Source organism: Tachypleus tridentatus, chromosome 2 (assembly GCF_004210375.1).
Source record: "Tachypleus tridentatus isolate NWPU-2018 chromosome 2, ASM421037v1, whole genome shotgun sequence".
Classification (NCBI taxonomy): Eukaryota; Metazoa; Arthropoda; class Merostomata; order Xiphosura; family Limulidae; genus Tachypleus; species Tachypleus tridentatus.
In genome coordinates, this window is record NC_134826.1 from 10331937 (window position 1) to 10352792 (window position 20856).

The 20856-nt window shown below is 31.4% G+C and overlaps 1 pseudogene across 1 annotated transcript in view; it reads right to left on the reverse strand.

Annotated features, from left to right (window-relative positions):
- LOC143238058 (N-chimaerin-like) overlaps positions 1–20111 on the reverse strand; it is a 33941-nt pseudogene extending 13830 nt beyond the window's left edge. Inside the window, exons 1-5 of the transcript XR_013020392.1 lie at positions 19293–20111; positions 15533–15589; positions 14437–14492; positions 4438–4469; positions 3196–3309 (exon numbers count right to left, since the gene is read on the reverse strand). The product of XR_013020392.1 is annotated as an N-chimaerin-like (transcript). The remainder of the gene's footprint in view (positions 1–3195; positions 3310–4437; positions 4470–14436; positions 14493–15532; positions 15590–19292) is intronic.
- Positions 20112–20856: the final 745 nt, after the last annotated feature.

The following is a 20856-nucleotide window of genomic DNA, read 5'->3' on the forward strand; positions in this document are numbered from 1 at the left end:
GCAGTTCCTGTGGTAACTACTGGGCCTGTGGCCTTTTCTGGAATTGTCTGACAGTTCTCCAACAATGTACTTGTACTCAACATTCAATAATGTTCATCATCACAGCACAGCATAGGTTTTACTAAATTGTTTCTTTGTAGACACAGTTATCAATGAAGGTGCCTTGTTTTCTTGTTTCAACACTCGAGAGATTTTCATTAACGAAAACAAATAACTTTTTTTAACTTTATTTTTTGATAGTTTTATATCTAAAACTTACTTGTTTTCCTTTGAAGTTTGTACTGGTTAAATTTTAAACTTACTTGTTTTTGTTTGTAGTTTTCATTCATTAAGTGTGAAATTTACTTATTTTCATTTATAGTTTTATTGGTTAAATCTGAAACTTACTTGTTTTCGTTTGTAGTTATATTGGTTAAATCTGAAACTCACTTGTTTTCGTTTGTGGTTATATTGGTTAAATCTGAAACTCACTTGTTTTCGTTTGTGGTTATATTGGTTAAATCTGAACTTACTTGTTTTCGTTTGTAGTTATATTGGTTAAATCTGAAACTTACTTGTTTTCGTTTGTAGTTATATTGGTTAAATTTTAAACTTACTTGTTTTCGTTTGTAGTTATATTGGTTAAATTTTAAACTTACTTGTTTTCGTTTGTAGTTATATTGGTTAAATTTTAAACTTACTTGTTTTCGTTTGTAGTTATATTGGTTAAATTTTAAACTTACTTGTTTTCGTTTGTAGTTATATTGATTAAGTCTGAAATTTACTTATTTTCGTTTCTAGTTTTATTGGTTAAATCTGAAACTTACTTGTTTTTGTTTGTAGTTTTCATTGATTAAGTCTGAAACTTACTTGTTTTCGTTTGTAGTTTTATTGGTTAAATTTTAAACTTACTTGTTTTCGTTTGTAGTTACATTGGTTAAATTTGAAACTCACTTGTTTTCGTTTGTAGTTACATTGGTTAAATCTGAAACTCACTTGTTTTCGTTTGTAGTTACATTGGTTAAATCTGAAACTCACTTGTTTTCGTTTGTAGTTATATTGGTTAAATCTGAAACTCACTTGTTTTCGTTTGTAGTTATATTGGTTAAATCTGAAACTTACTTGTTTTCGTTTGTAGTTATATTGGTTAAATTTTAAACTTACTTGTTTTTGTTTGTAGTTATATTGGTTAAATTTTAAACTTACTTGTTTTCGTTTGTAATTATATTGATTAAGTCTGAAATTTACTTATTTTCGTTTGTAGTTTTATTGGTTAAATCTGAAACTTACTTGTTTTTGTTTGTAGTTTTCATTGATTAAGTCTGAAACTTACTTGTTTTCGTTTGTAGTTACATTGGTTAAATCTGAAACTCACTTGTTTTCGTTTGTAGTTATATTGGTTAAATCTGAAACTCACTTGTTTTCGTTTGTAGTTATATTGGTTAAATCTGAAACTCACTTGTTTTCGTTTGTAGTTTTATTGGTTAAATCTGAAACTCACTTGTTTTCGTTTGTAGTTTTATTGGTTAAATTTTAAACTAACTTGTTTTCTTTTGTAGTTATATTGGTCAAATTTTAAACTTACTTGTTTTCTTTTGTAGTTATATTGATTAAGTCTGAAATTTACTTATTTTTGTTTGTAGTTTTATTGGTTAAATCTGAAACTTACTTGTTTTTGTTTGTAGTTTTCATTGATTAAATCTCAAAGAAGTTATAACTTTCCTATACTGAAGATGTATTTCCAATATATACTTATCTTCTTTCACAAGGTTAGTTGTAATCCCACAATGAAAAGGAGGAGGGCCAGTGCAAGGGAATAGCACCCCCCCAAAACGTCCAAAGGATATCTCCTGAAAACTGGAGATCAGAGGAAGGGAACTGTGCCATTTCTGTGCCGGTACACTTTCTGCCTATTTGCATAATTCATAAAACACAAGGGTAGAAATCAAAAGGCATAGCGTGGTTAAGGAACATCAAACCATACTCGGCAAATACTCTACATTAAATAACTTCCTGTACTGGATACCAACATCAACATGACGGTAGCATGATGATAATACAGTTTTTAACTCCAATCCGAGGACTGGGGAAAAAGATCCACACCAATTTCTGACCACTACAAAAAATGGATACCCTAAAGCTATCTGGAACTGGACTCAACATGTGCAAGGACTTATGTTAACTGTTTCACTCAAATCCAACACCTCATTGCTGGGAACCAACATCCATGCAAAGGTAGGATGAGGGCACCCAATCAAAAGGGGCAAATTTCATTCGTAACATGAAGTGTGCCTTGATGATCAACCACTCCAGCAACTTGGAACTGGAGAGCAGTAAGGATTCCTACACTCCATTCAAAGGAAGGGGCATCAGAATTGGTTGGAACGTTATCACCAGAGACAGTACAGTGGGTGACCACGAAACACTACTTTTAAAAACAGACCATGCCAAGTCCTTCACTCTTGACACAGTAGTTTGGGGCAGCTATCCCATTCTGCTTTACCCATGCAGTCCATGGATGGTACTGTCCAGAATGGACATGTTCATGAAGCAATTATTACAAAGTAGATAACCTTGCAGCAATCTTGTGGAACATCCTATGATGAGCATGCAGAGCCATGGATGACAGAGTACAACTCTACATGGCTTACAGTGTGGATCTTAAGTTAAAAGATACCTGCTGCAACACTTCTCACCACATCTATGTGATAAAAAGAAAGGAAGGCCCTTGTGAAAAGAGGAAAACTTACCAGTTAGTCACACTGGAGTCTGGAGCAAGACCACAGGTGGACGATAAAACCCCAAAAAAGACAAAAACACAACTTGATGGAACATTGGGAGATATAGATGGTGTCACATTAACACACAAGGATACTGTTACTAGTTAATAGATGATGTAGGATTATTTGCTTGAGAGACACATGGGAATATATTAATTCCAACAGGGGGGATGCAAGCTTGTGGTATGCATTATGAAAAGGTTTGAATATAGAGGGCAGTGCTGAATGAAGACAGGTAATCTTATGGGAGTAGGTAAGTACTGCATCAGAAACATTTGTCAAATCATTTTAATACCATTTTAAGACTATTTAATATAATTTATTATCCATTACAAACTTTCTTTAAACAATGTTGAAAGTATTTAAGTTGTAAATCGATACATGACTTGAGCTACAATATAACAGTTAACAAGACAACTGTACAATCAACCAGTACCTCATGCTAAGGGTGTATTGACCAGGAGCCCTTTGGCTTTCCCGTACTAAGTAACATCCATCACACTCACGGAGATGCCATTCTGTTTCTGTTCTGGAGATCATCCCATGAAACCTGAAACCACATTCATAGCTTATGTATGTAGATAACAACAAGTACACAAAAACCTTGAATTAATCCTGGAAAGCCACAAACCACATTCACAGCTTATGTATGTACATAGCAACAAGTACACAAAACCTTGACTTAATCCTGGAAGCCACAAACCACATTCACAGCTTATGTATGTACATAGCAACAAGTACACAAAAACCTTGACTTAATCCTGGAAAGCCACAAACCACATTCACAGCTTATGTATGTAGATAGCAACAAGTACACAAAAACCTTGACTTAATCCTGGAAAGCCACAAACCTCATTCACAGCTTATGTATGTACATAGCAACAAGTACACAAAAACCTTGACTTAATCCTGGGAAGCCACAAACCACATTCACAGCTTATGTATGTACATAGCAACAAGTACACAAAAACCTTGACTTAATCCTGGAAAGCCACAAACCACATTCACAGCTTATGTATGCACATAGCAACAAGTACACAAAAACCTTGACTTAATCCTGGAAAGCCACAAACCACATTCACAGCTTATGTATGTACATAGCAACAAGTACACAAAAACCTTGACTTAATCCTGGAAAGCCACAAACCACATTCACAGCTTATGTATGTACATAGCAACAAGTACACAAAAACCTTGACTTAATCCTGGGAAGCCACAAACCACATTCATATCTTATATACATAATAATACTGGTTAAGAAAGACTGCCTTTCAGGACAAAATAGCTAAACTTTATCAAGCATAAGAATATTTTGAATAAAATATACTAGGTATCTTTGTATCATCCACAGTTAAAGATACACAGATACAGAGATTTATAAAATATGTAGCAAATTCAATATAATTAGTGAACGTGTAATTGAAATTATATCCAATAATAAATACAAAACATTTGTGACACACTGAAATGTCTTGTATGTGTGCGTAGTTTTAAACAGTTTTATTTACACAGTTCTTACCACCATAAGTACGTCTCACTTTAATCATAAAAACAAATGTAGTCATCAAAGTTCTTTCTTTATATTTTGCTTTTAATACAATCAATAAATTACTTGAGTGAATATATAAAACATAACACTGGAATAAACTAAGTAAAATTATGATAACTGACAACTTACTCTCTGCGTGAGTGAGGTGGTCTGTTTGGAACCTGAAACCATAAACCAGAATATCACAGATTATATTACCATTCAGTTCTGTCAGACTCACATTATTACCCACATGAACAACTATTAATACTATTAAAGCATACAACAGCAATATTTTGTATGTTATAGAAATTCACTTGGTAAGAGCAACATAAAACTGTAAAGTCACAACTAAACAATATCATTATATACTATATTGTAATAAGATATATAGTGTAAAAGACCTATGTATCAGTAATATATCTGTCAAGTAACAGTGTAGGTGCTTTTATATATGTCAATATTACCAGCGTAATCTAGAAAAACACACACTAAGTGAATATATCAGACTGTGAACTCTCCTTAATGACTGGAAGAACATCTCAGTTTGCTTTCTCACAATAAAAATATTTAACAAAAGTGTAAAAAGATTGGTAGAAACTTACTAAATAGTATCTGAATTTCACTGTAAAACATTCATGTAATTACATTATTTTTATCATTATTTATTATTTGTGAAATATCCAAATCTTTTTTTTTGTTACATGATTTTTAGAAAAACCTTATAAATACCTTTGACAGATTGTTTAGGCAGAGTATTCATGATGAAACTTTGTAGAACAGATGGCAACTGCCTGTTGTGGAGACACAAGTGTAGAGGACAACGTTTTGAAAGTTTCGTCTTCAGGCAGAAGGCTTTCAAAGTGTCATCCTCTATGCTTGTGTCTCCACAACAGGCAGTTGCCATCCATTCTTCAAAGTTTCATTAGAAATACCTTCATCCATCTCAGAATACAAGTTATTTTATCAGAAACTTCCAATCAGTTTATCTGGTCAGTTTTAACTATACTGATACACATTAAATATTTCTTTTAAAAATTTATTTTGTCAAATGTATCTCAATAATATATTTTAGTTTCCAAAAATGAGTCCTTTATTTGTGGTCATTGCATGAACAAAATAAACTTAACAACAACATAAAAGACATAAAGGTTCGAGTTACCCATCACACTAATTAACCCTAACTAATCTTACCTGTTATCTTTTTGTAGAAAAAAATTATTTTAGTTTTCACATAAACATAATTCAACACAAAAAATCTTCATAAAAGAAAATAACATCTAAAAAAAGCTTTAAAACAATCCCAAACCTGTAGTTTCTCCCTAAAACTTTTCATTAGTTTGTTTCTTTTTTTTTTATTAACCACTCTGGAAGTCACAAATTACTTGATTTTCTCAATTTTGTTTATTGTCTGCTTCATGTAATCATATTTAAATACTTTTACAGTTATTTTCCAACACTAAACATCACTAGTTGTTTTCCAACACTAAACATCACTAGTTGTTTTCCAACACTAAACTTCACTAGTTGTTTTCCAACACTAAACTTCACTAGTTATTTTCCAACACTAAACTTCACTAGTTATTTTCCAACACTAAACTTCACTAGTTATTTTCCAACACTAAACATCACTAGTTGTTTTCCAACACTAAACTTCACTAGTTGTTTTCCAACACTAAACTTCACTAGTTGTTTTCCAACACTAAACTTCACTAGTTGTTTTCCAACACTAAACATCACTAGTTATTTTCCAACACTAAACATCACTAGTTGTTTTCCAACACTAAACTTCACTAGTTGTTTTCCAACACTAAACATCACTAGTTATTTTCCAACACTAAACTTCACTAGTTATTTTCCAACACTAAACATCACTAGTTGTTTTCCAACACTAAACTTCACTAGTTATTTTCCAACACTAAACATCACTAGTTGTTTTCCAACACTAAACTTCACTAGTTGTTTTCCAACACTAAACTTCACTAGTTATTTTCCAACACTAAACTTCACTAGTTATTTTCCAACACTAAACATCACTAGTTGTTTTCCAACACTAAACATCACTAGTTGTTTTCCAACACTAAACATCACTAGTTATTTTCCAACACTAAACTTCACTAGTTATTTTCCAACACTAAACATCACTAGTTGTTTTCCAACACTAAACTTCACTAGTTGTTTTCCAACACTAAACTTCACTAGTTATTTTCCAACACTAAACTTCACTAGTTATTTTCCAACACTAAACTTCACTAGTTATTTTCCAACACTAAACATCACTAGTTGTTTTCCAACACTAAACTTCACTAGTGATTTTCCAACACTAAACTTCACTAGTTGTTTTCCAACACTAAACTTCACTAGTTGTTTTCCAACACTAAACTTCACTAGTTGTTTTCCAACACTAAACTTCACTAGTTGTTTTCCAACACTAAACTTCACTAGTTGTTTTCCAACACTAAACATCACTAGTTGTTTTCCAACACTAAACATCACTAGTTGTTTTCCAACACTAAACATCACTAGTTGTTTTCCAACACTAAACATCACTAGTTGTTTTCCAACACTAAACATCACTAGTTGTTTTCCAACACTAAACATCACTAGTTGTTTTCCAACACTAAACATCACTAGTTGTTTTCCAACACTAAACATCACTAGTTGTTTTCCAACACTAAACATCACTAGTTGTTTTCCCACACTAAACATCACTAGTTATTTGTCAAGTTACATGATGCAACATCAAAAGAAGAGAGGTGCCAACAAACAGATGTAGTAATAAAACCACTATCAAAAATCCTGAGTTTCTTAGTAAACTTGGGACAGGCAGGAAAATTCCAAAAACAAATTCAGTAAATGTAACGTTTATAGACAATTCTCACCAGAACTGTAACAAACGAAAATCAAATATTTTATTTTTTCTTTGTAAACAACACAAAATAAACAAATGTTACAAAATGAAAAAAACAACATTAATTATGAATTATTTCTGAGTTTGAAACAATTGAAATAGTGATAGAATTTTTTATACTGATGAACACTCAACACATACATGGTGCTGATAAATTATAAAGATAAAATAAAATGTTAAAACAATGTACCACTTGAAGAACAAGTTCAGATGTCTCACAGAACAATATCCAACAAAACCTGATCACACTGTAAGTTCAGTTGTCTCACAGAACAATATCTAACAAAACCTGATCACACTGTAAGTTCAGTTGTCTCACAGAACAATATCCAACAAAACCTGATCACACTGTAAGTTCAGTTGTCTCACAGAACAATATCCAACAAAACCTGATCACACTGTAAGTTCAGTTGTCTCACAGAACAATATCCAACAAAACCTGATCACACTGTAAGTTCAGTTGTCTCACAGAACAATATCCAACAAAACCTGATCACACCGTAAGTTCAGTTGTCTCACAGAACAATATCTAACAAAACCTGATCACACCGTAAGTTCAGTTGTCTCACAGAACAATATCTAACAAAACCTGATCACACCGTAAGTTCAGTTGTCTCACAGAACAATATCCAACAAAACCTGATCACACTGTAAGTTCAGTTGTCTCACAGAACAATATCCAACAAAACCTGATCACACCGTAAGTTCAGTTGTCTCACAGAACAATATCTAACAAAACCTGATCACACTGTAAGTTCAGTTGTCTCACAGAACAATATCCAACAAAACCTGATCACACTGTAAGTTCAGTTGTCTCACAGAACAATATCCAACAAAACCTGATCACACTGTAAGTTCAGTTGTCTCACAGAACAATATCTAACAAAACCTGATCACACTGTAAGTTCAGTTGTCTCACAGAACAATATCCAACAAAACCTGATCACACTGTAAGTTCAGTTGTCTCACAGAACAATATCTAACAAAACCTGATCACACCGTAAGTTCAGTTGTCTCACAGAACAATATCTAACAAAACCTGATCACACTGTAAGTTCAGTTGTCTCACAGAACAATATCTAACAAAACCTGATCACACTGTAAGTTCAGTTGTCTCACAGAACAATATCTAACAAAACCTGATCACACTGTAAGTTCAGTTGTCTCACAGAACAATATCTAACAAAACCTGATCACACTGTAAGTTCAGTTGTCTCACAGAACAATATCTAACAAAACCTGATCACACTGTAAGTTCAGTTGTCTCACAGAACAATATCTAACAAAACCTGATCACACTGTAAGTTCAGTTGTCTCACAGAACAATATCTAACAAAACCTGATCACACTGTAAGTTCAGTTGTCTCACAGAACAATATCCAACAAAACCTGATCATACTGTATGTTCAGTTGTCTCACAGAACAATATCCAACAAAACCTGATCACACTGTAAGTTCAGTTGTCTCACAGAACAATATCCAACAAAACCTGATCACACTGTAAGTTCAGTTGTCTCACAGAACAATATCCAACAAAACCTGATCACACTGTAAGTTCAGTTGTCTCACAGAACAATATCCAACAAAACCTGATCACACTGTAAGTTCAGTTGTCTCACAGAACAATATCTAACAAAACCTGATCACACTGTAAGTTCAGTTGTCTCACAGAACAATATCTAACAAAACCTGATCACACTGTAAGTTCAGTTGTCTCACAGAACAATATCTAACAAAACCTGATCACACTGTAAGTTCAGTTGTCTCACAGAACAATATCTAACAAAACCTGATCACACTGTAAGTTCAGTTGTCTCACAGAACAATATCTAACAAAACCTGATCACACTGTAAGTTCAGTTGTCTCACAGAACAATATCTAACAAAACCTGATCACACTGTAAGTTCAGTTGTCTCACAGAACAATATCTAACAAAACCTGATCACACTGTAAGTTCAGTTGTCTCACAGAACAATATCTAACAAAACCTGATCACACTGTAAGTTCAGTTGTCTCACAGAACAATATCTAACAAAACCTGATCACACTGTAAGTTCAGTTGTCTCACAGAACAATATCCAACAAAACCTGATCACACCGTAAGTTCAGTTGTCTCACAGAACAATATCTAACAAAACCCGATCACACTGAAGACATCTGTGATGAAGATGTTTTTCTAGATCATTGAAACATACAGTTGCTCTTCAGTTACTCCTACAATAACTAGTTTTTACCCTTATGTTTACCAGTCAATAATGATACAATTAAAATCAGAGTGACTGATTCTAATAACTGGATGTTATTACAAGTTATTATTTTCTACTTTATGATTAATTTCATCATCAAAGTGATGTATGGTTTCACTGTCTTCCCATAATTCATCATGTTGTTCACAATAATAACTGATGGAATACAAAATGGAATAATATACAACATAACTTTTATATAGTTTTTGAACAGCTGTAAGTAAATAAGTCATCATTTTCACACACATTATTTTATTCAAACCATGTCATGATGTCTGGACTGTAATAACTGGGTCATTTTTCTTGCCAGAATCCATTGTAACCACACTCTTAATGGGACACAAATATAAATGATGTCTTCATCTGATGACTCTTAACTGATTTGTTCTGCTGAGTCAATTTCGAGCCACTGAACAACTTACACGGTATATCACTACTTATGATTGAATATAATTCCAGAGATAACCTCATTAAAAGATGTCTGACATCTCAAAAGTCCTGCTCTGCCCACACTGTGGTAAAATCTTAACAACCGTTTCTATAGTAATGTTGGACCAGGTATAACTTACCATCTGTTAAAGTCACAAAGGTATTAACTGAACATTCTACATATTTTCTAATCAGCTGACAGTGATAGTAAGTTATAAACGACCTGATCATTTCAGCATCCACGTATCACTCATGGCAGCTCTTGATCTGGTACGGCAATGTTCGTATCCTCTAGCCACTCCAACACTGTTGCCATCCAAGCTTTCTTCTTCCACCTACATCTTGTATCAACAACAGGACTGATTACAACACTTTCAAAGCATCTTGGGTCAATTAGGTTTCACAAATGTAGGTGTCTGCAACATATAACATTAGCACATAGAGTAGCTGCTATAAACCATTCAGCACATCAACCTTAGTGATTAAAGTTTTCACAGCTCTACTCTACTTGCAGCTACTTCATCCATACACAAGTTATTTTCCAAGGTAATTAGTACCTTCATAACTATTCAGTTATCAAGAAATAGCTCTGATGGAACACCACACACCCAAACGGCAAGCATTCTGTCACCAAGAAACAGTTCTGACGTAGCAACGTGTCCAAAGATACAGGTCTTGCATTTTGTTAGAATGATTTCAATATATAGTTTCTGTTCACTGATCTGAATTATCTGGAATAATTATCCACTTTGCTGCAAAGGATATGAGTTATGGTTAAGTTGTAAGCACAACTGTTTTGAAATCTGTAAATTATTTTTATGTTTCCCATTCCAACTGATTCCCTTGTAGATTCATGTGTAGGTTACTGAATCATGTATCATACAAAATTCATGTTTATTATAATAAATCTCTATACATATTTGAAATGTGAAGGTATGAATTAATGACTAAAGTTCTTATTGTTAAAACTTGTCCATGAAAACCATCTGGATTGTGAATAACTTGGACTGTCAATTACTGGACTAAAAGGATTTCATTGTACAAAAAAAAACAGTGTAGTAGTAACTGTTCATGAAGTTTATAATCATTAAAACCTATAGAACAATACTGAAATTGTGATGTTGGTAAAATTACATTTACAAAAATAATGTTGAAAAGTTAAATCATATCAAATACTTACTAAAATAAAACCATAAGTGAATGTAATGTGTAAAGTCTGTAACTTCATCAGAGTCACAAAAGGAAGAAAACTTTTATCACAGTAAACAACCGATATGAGCAACAAAGAAAGAAGCTAAACAATGGGAATAATAACAATGTATCTCATTATCAAAACAGTTAGACACTTATAACAACAATGTATCTCATCATCAAAACAGTTAGACACTTATAACAACAATGTATCTCATCATCAAAACAGTTAGACACTTATAACAACAATGTATCTCATTATCAAAACACTTAGACACTTATAACAACAATGTATCTCATCATCAAAACACTTAGACACTTATAACAACAATGTATCTCATCATCAAAACACTTAGACACTTATAACAACAATGTATCTCATCATCAAAACACTTAGACACTTATAACAACAATGTATCTCATCATCAAAACACTTAGACACTTATAACAACAATGTATCTCATCATCAAAACACTTAGACACTTATAACAACAATGTATCTCATCATCAAAACACTTAGACACTTATAACAACAATGTATCTCATCATCAAAACACTTAGACACTTATAACAACAATGTATCTCATTATCAAAACACTTAGACACTTACAACAATGTATCTCATCATCAAAACACTTAGACACTTACAACAATGTATCTCATCATCAAAACACTTAGACACTTACAACAATGTATCTCATCATCAAAACACTTAGACACTTATAACAACAATGTATCTCATCATCAAAACACTTAGACACTTATAACAACAATGTATCTCATCATCAAAACACTTAGACACTTATAACAACAATGTATCTCATCATCAAAACACTTAGACACTTATAACAACAATGTATCTCATCATCAAAACACTTAGACACTTATAACAACAATGTATCTCATCATCAAAACACTTAGACACTTATAACAACAATGTATCTCATCATCAAAACACTTAGACACTTATAACAACAATGTATCTCATCATCAAAACACTTAGACACTTATAACAACAATGTATCTCATCATCAAAACAGTTAGACACTTATAACAACAATGTATCTCATTATCAAAACACTTAGACACTTATAACAACAATGTATCTCATCATCAAAACACTTAGACACTTATAACAACAATGTATCTCATCATCAAAACACTTAGACACTTATAACAACAATGTATCTCATCATCAAAACACTTAGACACTTATAACAACAATGTATCTCATTATCAAAACAGTTAGACACTTATAACAACAATGTATCTCATTATCAAAACACTTAGACACTTATAACAACAATGTATCTCATTATCAAAACACTTAGACACTTATAACAACAATGTATCTCATTATCGAAACACTTAGACACTTACAACAATGTATCTCATCATCAAAACACTTAGACACTTATAACAACAATGTATCTCATCATCAAAACAGTTAGACACTTATAACAACAATGTATCTCATTATCAAAACACTTAGACACTTATAACAACAATGTATCTCATCATCAAAACACTTAGATACTTATAACAACAATGTATCTCATCATCAAAACACTTAGACACTTATAACAACAATGTATCTCATCATCAAAACACTTAGACACTTATAACAACAATGTATCTCATCATCAAAACACTTAGACACTTATAACAACAATGTATCTCATTATCGAAACACTTAGACATTTACAACAATGTATCTCATCATCAAAACACTTAGACACTTACAACAATGTATCTCATCATCAAAACACTTAGACACTTATAACAACAATGTATCTCATTATCTAAACACTTAGACACTTATAACAACAATGTATCTTATTATCAAAACACTTAGACACTTATAACAACAATGTATCTCATCATCAAAACACTTAGACACTTATAACAACAATGTATCTCATCATCAAAACAGTTAGACACTTATAACAACAATGTATCTCATTATCAAAACAGTTAGACACTTATAACAACAATGTATCTCATTATCAAAACACTTAGACACTTATAACAACAATGTATCTCATTATCAAAACACTTAGACACTTATAACAACAATGTATCTCACCATCAAAACACTTAGACACTTATAACAACAATGTATCTCATTATCGAAACACTTAGACACTTACAACAATGTATCTCATCATCAAAACACTTAGACACTTATAACAACAATTTATCTCATCATCAAAACACTTAGACACTTATAACAACAATGTATCTCATCATCAAAACACTTAGACACTTATAACAACAATGTATCTCATCATCAAAACAGTTAGACACTTATAACAACAATGTATCTCATTATCAAAACACTTAGACACTTATAACAACAATGTATCTCATCATCAAAACACTTAGACACTTATAACAACAATGTATCTCATCATCAAAACACTTAGACACTTATAACAACAATGTATCTCATCATCAAAACACTTAGACACTTATAACAACAATGTATCTCATTATCAAAACACTTAGACACTTATAACAACAATGTATCTCATCATCAAAACACTTAGACACTTATAACAACAATGTATCTCATCATCAAAACACTTAGACACTTATAACAACAATGTATCTCATCATCAAAACACTTAGACACTTATAACAACAATGTATCTCATTATCGAAACACTTAGACACTTACAACAATGTATCTCATCATCAAAACACTTAGACACTTATAACAACAATGTATCTCATTATCTAAACACTTAGACACTTATAACAACAATGTATCTTATTATCAAAACACTTAGACACTTATAACAACAATGTATCTCATCATCAAAACACTTAGACACTTATAACAACAATGTATCTCATCATCAAAACACTTAGACACTTATAACAACAATGTATCTCATTATCAAAACACTTAGACACTTATAACAACAATGTATCTCATCATCAAAACACTTAGACACTTATAACAACAATGTATCTTATTATCAAAACACTTAGACACTTATAACAACAATGTATCTCATCATCAAAACACTTAGACACTTATAACAACAATGTATCTCATCATCAAAACACTTAGACACTTATAACAACAATGTATCTCATCATCAAAACACTTAGACACTTATAACAACAATGTATCTCATCATCAAAACACTTAGACACTTATAACAATGTATCTCATTATCAAAACACTTAGACACTTATAACAACAATGTATCTCATCATCAAAACACTTAGACACTTATAACAACAATGTATCTCATCATCAAAACACTTAGACACTTATAACAACAATGTATCTCATCATCAAAACACTTAGACACTTATAACAACAATGTATCTCATCATCAAAACACTTAGACACTTACCTCACGAGAGCAAACAATACGTTTTGGAGTTGGAGCTTGCTGTTGTAGCTGGTACACTGTAAATAATTTATAAATAATTACTTGAGCCTGTACAAACTTACATTTATAGATGTATATAAAAGTTGAACCCTTTTTGCATAAAATAAAATACATTTCTTTCCTCAAAGTTTATTAACTACATGAAAGTAATTACTTATTTGTCAATTCTTGCTTTACAAATTTTTATTGGACAGTCTCTAAAATAGAGACAAAATATCTGTGTTTGTAGTTTCACAACTATTATTTTTTCTTCTACCACAAACAAATGAAATGTAACAGAAAGTTAGGCTTAAAATTTCAAAACAGCATATTAGCAAGGTTTTTTCTGCATTTCATCTACTTGTTGGTAAAAATTTTATCACAAAGGTAAATAAACATGGAACATGGCAGATAAATAAGGTTGTTCAGAACACAGAATTTAAACATAACCTAGTGAAAGGCCTTTTGTATTCAGTTTAACACATCACATTTGTCTATGTTGGTACTCATAAAAAAAGAGATGTCATAATAAAACACATCTAAATTTAAAACAACATGTTAAATACTACCAGTGAATTTTGTGTTACTTAAACAGCAGCACTGCAGGTTTCTAGGAACATTAGCCATGCTTTTATGTAGGTACTAAATCACAACCGAGACTAAAGGTACATTTAATAATTAAATATTTACTTAAGAAAAGTTATATAAGTGAAATGTTTTTACTTTTTAAATAAACTACATATAAACCTACCTATACTGTTAAACTCCATATAAACCTACTTATATTGTTAAACTACATATAAACCTACATACATTATTAAACTCCATATAAACCTACATACATTATTAAACTCCATATAAACCTACATACATTATTAAACTCCATATAAACCTACATACATTATTAAACTCCATATAAACCTACATACATTGTTAAACTCCATATAAACCTACATACATTGTTAAACTCCATGTAAACCTACATACATTGTTAAACTCCATATAAACCTACATACATTGTTAAACTCCATATAAACCTACATAACAGAACCATTATGAAAGTTATAGTCGTACATACAATAAGACTTCCATAGTTGAGGAAATTCATTAACCTTGTCTGCTTTTCTTTCTTCACCTATAGAGAGAAAGATTTCTTTTACCATGTACACTAATTATAATGTATAGACTGCATCAATTTCTGTTTTACAAAAAGTAAGTACTTTAGAAATCTATTAACAATAAAATAAATATAATTAAAAATCTATAATCATGGTTGGCACATGTTAACCTAGACTGATAGGACTCGAACAGTGTTATGAAAGGAAGGAACTTCATTTTGATTGATCAATCTCTTACAACCAAGAAGTCTGTTGTTACTAGTGGTGAGGTAAATAGAACTGTATGATGCATTTACAGAAATACAAAGAGGTTATAATTTTACTGTTCAAGTTGCTTGTTGGTTAGGATACATATGGAGTATTGTGTTCAACTTTACCATAAGAACAATACTGAACTGTTGGAAAGGGTTAGAGAGATACTAAGAACATAAAAAGGTTGTCATACAAAACAGGTTAATATTTGTCAACCTTTTGGAGTTAGAGAGGATCTGACTGAAGTTTTTGAGATACGTAAGATGACTGATAACGTTCATGAATTGTCTTTTTTCATATTTAATGGTTAGAATGGAGGATATAAAGTTTGACAGAGTCAGAGCTTTCTTCAGCTAAGACAATAGATGGTAAATGCAGTAAGTTTAATGTAACTTAAAAAAAGGCATGGTAGATATTTGAATGATAATGACTAGCTTTAAGGGTAATTTTTAAAAAGTGTATTGTATAGGACTGCCTCGATAAACTCCTCACTGTTCTTAAATATTAGGTTGTTTCTATTTGTAGAATAATGTAACTATTATTGAGTTTATTAGAAAAAAGCTTAAAAAAATTTCCAAACCTATGTTTTCGAAATAAGTCCCAAAATGTACACAATAACTACCCGAGTAGCTAGATCACACTGCTTACCAACCTACATTTTTATAACTTATGAGCATGATTTGTTATTTAAAATGAGTTTTTATCAAAACATTTGCTGGAAACTATTCCACAACTTGTAAAAAACAACAACAATATTATTGTTATACCACCATAAAAACAAGTTTTTAGAAATCAACCAATCCTAGTTTTGAAAGATTAACCATTAAACTCCTCATCTGGTTTTCTTCACATTATCGTTATTGTATCTTTTTCATTCTAAATTAGTAGCGATCATGAAATTTATATAACTATTCACAATAAGAACAATAAAGTATTGTAAAGGTGCATTAACAAAATCAACGTATTATGTTTCAAAATTATGTAATATTTTAGTGCAATGTAGGACCTACTGGTCCATCTCAATTGTTCTACAATCTAAACTAAATTAAATAAAAACAACAAAAACAAACATAAAGCCAGCCCTTATCATTCACATACTTAAAGCTTTTTCTTAACATCCTTTAAATTACTGTCTCTACAACATCTGAAGGCAACCCACCCCAAATGCCAACTACTCTTAAAAAACAAAACTGTTTTAGCTGAAGATGATTCCTACCCTACCAAAAGTTATACTTGTGTCCCCCAGTTCTACTCTTCTTACTTTTAAAATATGACCAAAGATGATATATCAACACTATCGTTTATATTTACAATCTTAAATACCTCATTAAACAAAGATGATATATCAACACTATCATTTATATTTACAATCTAAAATACCTCATTAAGATCCCCTCCAACTCTTCTTTTTTTTCCCCAAGAGAAAGCAATCTGAGAGATTTCAGCCTCTCAGTTCTAAGTACCATTCTTGTAACCCTTCTCTCAACCCTTTCCAACAATTTGATGTGTTTCTTAAGGTAAGGAGCACAAAAATAACACAATACTCCAAATGTGGCTTAACAGTGACCCATGCAAATTATAACATCTTCAGACTTATACTCAATATTTCTGTACATACAACCTAAAATCCTATTTGCCCTATCACAAACAACAGCACACTGATTGGATGGCTTTAGAGACTGGTCAACCATTACAAGAAGATTCCCTTCTTTCATAACACTGTTTTGGTTATTCCCATCAAAATTATACTAATAACTCAAATTATGATATCACACAGGTATTACCTTGTATTTATTATAATTAAAACCCATCTACCATTTATTTACTCAACTCAATAAATGATCTAAACCCTTTTGTAAATCAGTAACGTCCTCTTCACAGCCAACAACACCCAAGACCTTGATATCATCTGGAAATGTAACTAACTTATTGACCATTCCTTCATCCATGTCACTCATGTAAATCAAAAAGAACAAAGGTCCTAACACTGAGCCCTGAGGTACACTACTTGTGATATTAATCCAGTTTGACTGAAGTCCTCATGTAACAACCCCTTCTTTCTTCCAACTGTTAGCTAAAGAACAAAGGTCCTAACACTGAGCCCTGAGGTACACTACTTGTGACATTAATCCAGTTTGACTGAAGTCCTCATGTAATAACCCCTTTTTTGTTCCAACCGTTAGCTAATTCATCCTCCATACCTACAAAGATAAGTTTCTTTACAAGCCTTTTATGTGACACATTGTCAGATGCTTTCTAAAAATCCAAATACTGTCACCTACATAAGCAGTAACCTTTATAAATAAGGTCAAAAGATTTTCCCTTCATAAACCATGTTGACTGTCAAATAAAATTCTTTACTTTGTTAAATGATTTTGGAAAGCATTTTTAACACATTCAAAAACATTTCTTACAATTAATGTAAAACTAATAGGTCTATAATTACTGTACAATTCTTATCACATCCCTTGAAAAGAGAGAGTTACATTAGATCACTCCAATCTTCTGGAGTCAAAGACTAAAAAAATATTATAATAGCAAGTGACTCACACATCTAATCTTTAACCTGTTTCAAAAAGTAATATTTAATAATGCAGGCTTCTCATATTCAATAGATACAAGTCTTTCTTTATCATCTCTCTAATGTCATGCCACCATTTTAACAATAACATTCTACCCTTACGTATTTAAATAAATCCTTATTGTTAAGTTTTACACTTTAACCAACCTATTCTCCTTTTTGATGTCCTAATTTCCTGTTCCATCAACTTTATTGATTGTATATAATATTTTAAGCCTCCTGTCATATTTAAATTTATTAAACTTTTATTTCTTAAACTACTTGTGAACCAACGTTGTTTTTACTTGTTGTTAACCTCATCTTTCTATAATGAATATATTTACCTTGAATATTTAAACATTTTCCACATGTGATTAATGTTTCAAAATAATTCAGCTGTCCAGTTCACAACAGATAATTCTTATAACATTCCTTCACAATATGTCACCAAAATACCATTATTCCTTATCTCCATATGTAGTAAAACATGAAACCTAATTCAACAATAATTACTGACACCCATATGTTAGCCAGTTTCTATTTTCTCAATTATTTCTATAGTTGAAGTTAACAATAAATCTACAATATCATTGTTTCCAGTAGTTTCCTTGACTAATAGATGAAGAAAACCATCTTGAACAGTTTTGTCTTAGATAAAACAAGAAAACGATTAATTGAAAAAAACCACACAAAACTTATATCAGTACATAACAACCAGATCTGTAAGTATGATCAAGGATTTGTGGACATTATTTTAAATATAGTTCCAGAACATTTTATACTGTAAAAAAACGTAGTACTTATAGATAAGTCAGTAAATGTTTCAACACTTTCTATTAACCATGACTGGGTTGCTAAACATAAGTTGTTGTTTTTTATTTTACATATCACGTATTAATTACACTCACCTGTCTGACATAAATGATGTGCCATCTTCAACTTCAAGGCCAAGCATACAGTATATTCGTGTCAAACGCTAATCTCAAGTTAATAATAAACCTATGTTTCACTTCACGTTAGCTCAAAATTAGCAATTTTTGACAATGATAAGATATCGACTCTAAGTGGTACTAAACTTAGTGTTTATTCTAGGCTATTCGTTACCTACATCTGCAACATACACTAGTACCATTAGTATCGTAATTTATTATAGTAATACTTTCTTTCATTGAAGTTACAACATAAATTTTTGACCAGCTTTGTTCAGAATAAAGAATGAAATCATTAGACAAGTGTATTTACATGTCAGATTTTTTAAAATAATTTCGCTAAACTTCACCTACTACAGGCATATGCCATATTATTAACTATTTAACGCCACTCTTTTTGGAACTAAGTCATATATATACACACACTTTCTAAAATTAAAATTCAAAAGGTGGCCAGCCTTTTAAAACATATGATTGTAATTATATGGTTAACATCGTACAGTTAAGCCTAACTACGTGCAAAAGCTAAATCTAAGACCGTTAGATCGGCGTTAACAGTCACAGTGGATTTACACAAGTTTCAGATACTGTTAACGACAACATGTTTCGTTAACTCATTAGATAATATTTTTTTCCATAATTTTATTTGATAATTGATCTCAGAAAATCAACCCGAAATTTACAGATAGTTAAATAACCTGAATGAAACCATCTACAGCAGTAAATCCAAACTTTTGTCAACCGGTGGACCCCTTCAACTTCTTTTACCGTGTTATGAAGCCACCTCCCGTTAAGAATAGTTTTTGACATGTATAACTGGTGTATCACATACGTATTTTACAACCTTTACAGCCTGATTCTAGTTTTAAGTAATAAACAATGAAAAGAGATTTAAATATGGAAAATTTCAAACACATTTCGACTTACTTTAATGTGAAGGATGATACTACTTTGCTGGAACAAACTTGCGAATTTCTGGGTCAACGTCTGACAGTTTCAAACGAAGATCCGCACTTATCTTATTTCTATACTTCGATTTCATATGTGTAAATCTAACTGTAAATCAAAACTCTTGTTTTTATGCTATCAACAGGCAACAGTGCCAGGCGCACAACTAAGTTACATTATTTATTATATGTTAATTAACAATTATTAATTTTAGATTTATATATATATTGCTATATTAGCTTACAATGTCTTTCGCTAAATGGTAATTTCATAAATGTGATGTGTTACTGCGGATCCCCAGGGGACGGTGAACCACACTTTAGGAAAATTATATTCATATTCATACTCATATATTTTTATCATCGCAGTTGGATATTTTAAGATTAATATTTAATAGAAGCTATTATTGTTTATACTAATAAGAGATATTAATATATTTATACATTATATGTATGTGAAATATTGTTTGTATAACATTCAAAAATACAGTTTTAAATTCAAATGATTCTCTCTGTTTTATAAAGCGCCGTCTACATAAAGGAATAAGAACCTTCAGTCAAGACGCTGATTCTGTTGTCATAGGACCACTGTTCCT